Below are 5,471 nucleotides of genomic sequence, written 5' to 3'. Positions count from 1 at the left end.
AACATATAATCCTTTGCATGGTATAAAACTCAAGCTCATTGGTTTTTAAAGTTCTTTTTAGGTATTTTGTTGTGATTCTATAGCTGGGTTTCTATGAAACACAGAGCATAAAGATCAAAACAATTTGTTCATCTTCACAACTTCGGTGACGTTCTTCACTACTCCGCTTTGCTCTTTCAAGGTAAGCGCATAGTTAAAAAAGTTAGTTTGTTGATCTATCGTGTTGGGTCTTTTATTACGGCTCTATTGTTTGAAGGTTTATAAGTTTGACTTCACTGAGCTTCAATAAACTGATAATCAGACCGTAATCTTTAATGTATAACCTGTAAATTATAGAGCTTTGATTTTTTTCGTTCTTTGTCTCAAAGTAAAGATTTGGATAGTCTGAGTTGTTTAGTTAGCCTTTCTGGTTGGGTATAAATAAGAGTGTATGAATTGCTCAAATTAAAATAAACACTCAGGACCAAACTACTATTTCTGATTACTATCTTAAAGGTATGAAATGTTGAGTACTTTAATATATGTCAGTTAGTAGCCAATAGCCATGTTATTGGAACGTTAGAACTTTGCTCATATTTAACTTATGTCTCCTTCTTTGCTCATTGATATATTCCATATGTCTTACTTATGCACTTTTATCATTGGAAGAGATAATATTTTCTATTTTACACAATCAACACCTTTGAAATCATTTACTCTATCAAGACCTGCTATTCATCTATTAGTCGAGCAAGATTCTCAAAGCTTGCAGTAATTACTTCCTGAAATTACTGGTTGGGTTTATTGCCTGGATAAAGACCGTGTATGTATTCAGTTACATGTTTAACCTGCATCTTTAGAGTTGCTTAGTTATTATACATAATTATTATCTTTATATGTTGCCGAAGCTGGACTGACTCAATAAATTTCTTGAGCACATAGGCCTTATCTAGACAACATACTCTCCATTTCTTAACAGTGTTTTGAATTTCCTTCTCATAGTATCTTAGGTAACTAGCTTGTGTAAATTATTTTGTATAATTAGGTTTTTTGCATGACTGCAAAAAGTATTGTGCAGCTATTATTGTAGGGCAAAATTTTGAAACATCCAATTTGGGTTCCTTACCTACTTTCCAAGCTTAGTGATTCTTAGTGGCTATAACTAAAGTTAGTTGGTGTTTTTATTTTCAGATACTGTTTCTGCTTGCTAGACATTAAACTATGGCATAAGATACGGAAGAAGTTAATTCTTACCCGCATTCTTTCCATTTGTAAAAAAAATATTAGATGACAATTGTTAAATGGCCTTGATGTTTTCATTTGGCAAGTAAATTTTCTACTTAAGAAGACATATCAGTTATGTAGGATACTTTATAGTTGCTTCATTTGTTAGCTGAAGTTCATACTCATATAAAATCGTCAAGAAGTTCATACTCAAACTAGTTGTTGCTGTTGTTTAGACACATAAGAACAACAACAACAACAACAACAACAACAACAACAACCCAGTATAATCCCACAAGTGGGGTCTGGGGAGGGTAATATGTACGCAAACCTTACCCCTACCCCGAAGGGTAGAGAGACTATTTCTAGGAGACCCTCGGCTAAAAAAAGCAACAGGAGACGATATATTAGTACCATAAAAATGCATAATAAAATAACAGCAATATAGGAGATATGAAATACAGAATACGAAATACGAAATAGATGGCTGGTACAGTAAAAACTAGCATGTAAAGCCCTGCATCAATAGACGAGCAATGACATTCTTAGTCTAACTCCTAACTGGATAGTCTCACTCTATTGTGCTGTAGAAATATTCACAACTCTCCCCTAACCTACAACCTTAATACTCGACCTCCATAATTCCCTGTCAAGGGCCATGTCCTCAGTAATCCTAAGTCGCGCCATGTCCTGTCTGATCACCTCTCCCCAATACTTCTTAGGTCGTCCTCTACCTCTCCGCGTGCCCACTACAGCCAGTCGCTCACACCTCCTCACCGGTGCATCAGTGCTCCTCCTCTGAATGTGCCCGAACCATCTGAGTCTTACTTCCCGCATCTTGTCCTCCATGGGGGCCACGCCCACCTTCTCTCGAATATCTTCATTCCTAATCTTATCCATCCTTGTATGCCCGCACATCCACCTCAACATCCTCATCTCTGCTACTTTCATCTTCTGGATGTGTGAGTTCTTTACCGGCCAATATTCAGTTCCATATAACATGGCAGGCCTAACCACTGCTCTATAAAACTTACCTTTTAGTAACGGTGGCACTTTCTTATCACACAAGACTCCCGACGCTAACCTCCACTTCATCCACCCCACCCCTATACGGTGTGTGACATCCTCGTCAATCTCCCCGATCCCCTGAATAACCGATCCAAGGTACTTGAAACTACCCCTCTTGGGAATGACTTGAGAGTCAAGCCTCACTTCAACTCCCGCTTCCGTCGGCTCAACCCCAAATTTGCACTCGAGGTATTCCGTCTTCGTCCTGCTCAACTTGAAACCTTTAGACTCAAGAGCATGTCTCCAAATCTCTAGCCTCTCGTTGACGCCGCCTCGTGTCTCGTCAATTAGAATAATGTCATCAGCAAATAGCATGCACCATGGCACCTCCCCTTGAATATGATGAGTCAGTGCATCCATCACCAGGGCAAATAGGAATGGGCTGAGCGCAGACCCTTGGTGCAACCCCGTAATAACTGGAAAGTGTTCAGAGTCGCCTCTTACTGTCCTAACCCGAGTCTTAGCTCCAGCATACATGTCTTTAATCACCCTAATATAGTCAATCGGGACCCATTTATCCTCTAATCAGCTCCATAAGACCTCCCTAGGATAAGAAGAGTTTTTGATAATTCACTTGATTAGTGCAAGTTATGGACGAATTTGACTGCATTGAAAAGGTCCAGTTAGTAAAGCTTATTCCTTTGACATAAAGATACAAACTCGCCAACAAAAAGGTCTTGTACAAATAAGAAGGAATGGCGAAAGGCGAAACAAAGGAGTTAAAAGTATAATTTTCCAGTAAACTAAGAGTCCTCTGATTTTAACTTGATTTAGGCAAAAAAGTCTTTGAATATGTTGACTGACGTGCTTATGGATAGTCTTCTCATATTGATAGAGTTTTCCTGTTAGTATGTGTTCTCTATACGACGAGTTCTTTGCGAGATACAATTACATGTTTTTCCTGAGAAGAAATGGCTTACATCTGGAAATATTAATAGAGGTGGCATGTACTAGCCTTCTTGAGATATAGTTTTACCAATTTCATTAAAGTTATCAAATGTAAATTGGTATGCTCCTTCGCTCATTATCAATACTTGTATTTACATACGTTATGCTATTCATTTACTTATATTTTAATAAAGTTTCACTTGATTCTACTTCAGCAATACTGTTATCAACTCATTTTTGAAATAATAATGATCATAAACATTTTCATGGATACTCCTTTTAACTTTGTGCAGATAAACTAGGCTCGCACATTTTGGATACAGGGTCTGTCCTTTTTGATGATTTAGTCCACAACGCGCTCAGCTCGATCTACTTTTTGACGAACTTATATGATATTGAAAACTAAAATTTAAAAGTCAAAGGATAAAGAACTTTATGCGCTTTGCTTTTGGGTCCTTGCAGATATTGTCACTATACATTTATTTATAGTAGTAGTATTTTTTATATTTCTCTTTAGCACTTGCAAAAAATCATGACAAAGAATTTGAAAAATTAGTAAAACCTCTCATAAGAGAACGTCAAAATATTACGGTGAGAATCAGAAGTAACATAGTGTAATGAAAAAATATAGATTGTTTATGTTGGGCCCGGGCGAAGCCCGGGCTATCCCTACTAGTATATATACCAGAAACAATTTCAATCACAGAGTAACAATGTAAAGATAACACCTTAAAAGCCCAATCATTTTAATTGAATGTCTAAAACCTCTTTCAAGATAGGGATTTTTACCTATCTATACCATATATGAAACCTTATTACCCTCAATGTTTAAGGTTTGTGTTTATTACATTTAAGCATACCAAATTACCATTTCTATACCATAATTCAAATTATGGGCATAATTAATGCTTTATTTATATTAGGCGTTAATTTAGGAGCGTATATTCTCCCATTTTTGTTTACCCGCCTCTCTCTTCTCCCACCCCCATACCTCCCACGTTTCTCTCTCTCCTGGACTCGACGACCTCAAATGGATTTAACGGAATTCAAATCTGACTGAAACGCCTCTGTTTTTCGAAGAAGAAAGGGTTCGTTTGATTTTTGTTTTCAGGTGGGAACGACTGTTATCTTGGGAGCTAGGGTGGTTTTTGATTTTTCTCCTTCTGGTTTTCACTTTGAGTTCATCCATAGAGAGAGATCTGAAGATTTCCAACTTTCCCTTCTGATTTTGTTCGTTCATATAAAAATAGAAACAATTTATTCGTAAGATCTAACGAGCGTCGTTTTCCCCTTCCCATTTCTTTCTCTTCTACATTCTTTCTTCTTCTCAAAAAATATAGAGAAAGGTTGGTTTATTTGTCATAAAACAACATGGGCGATATGTTAGTGTCGATCCAATTAATGGAAAAAGACGTGATACTAAATCACTTCTAAACTTCTTCTCATATTTCTTGATTGGAATGATATGAATTGCTTTTTTGGCAGCTTTTATTTGTAGTTTTTTGTAGAAATTTTGTAGATGAAGAGCCAATTGTAGAAATGTGACATCCACAATTAATCTGCAAATTGTCTGCAAAATTTTACAAAAACTACAAATTAACTACATTTAACCTACATTATAACTACAATCTGGAAACAATTTACACATGAAAGTTCTTCAAGTTGGAATTGGCCACAGCTACATTTCTTGTTTTCTTAAAAGAAATTTTGTAGTTTTTTTTAAAGAAATTTTGTAGTCAATATTTTTTTTCAACATAGATTGTAGTTTAATTGTAGTATAAATGTTGTAATTTTGTAGATATCCTTAAAAACAATACAGCTTTATACAATACTAAAACTGATTTGTAGGAATTTTGTAGATGAATAGAAATTTTGTAGTCAACATAGATCATAGTTTAATTGTAGTATAAATATAGTAATTTTATAGATACCCTTAAAAACAATACTGCTTTATACATACTTAAACTAATTTATAGTTTATTTGTAGATAAATGTAGGAATTTTGTAGATATTAACATAAAATCAGACTTCATCTTCTCTTCCTTCTTCTTCACAAAAAATACAGAGAAAATTTTGTAGTCAATATTGTTTTTCAACATAAATTATAGTTTAATTGTAGTATAAATGTAGTAATTTTATAGATACCCTTAAAAACAATACAACTTTATATAATACTTAAACTGATTTGTAGGTTATTTGTAAAAATTTTGTAGATAAGGATTTGTACTGAAAAGAACTATTTTATACAATTATTAAGGATAACACGTCACTACAATTGTGTGTTATATACGTTAATGCATTTATATGGCCAT

This window comes from Nicotiana tabacum, chromosome 18 (genome assembly GCF_000715075.1).
Source record: "Nicotiana tabacum cultivar K326 chromosome 18, ASM71507v2, whole genome shotgun sequence".
NCBI lineage: Eukaryota > Viridiplantae > Streptophyta > Magnoliopsida > Solanales > Solanaceae > Nicotiana > Nicotiana tabacum.
This window is presented reverse-complemented; position numbering follows the sequence as displayed.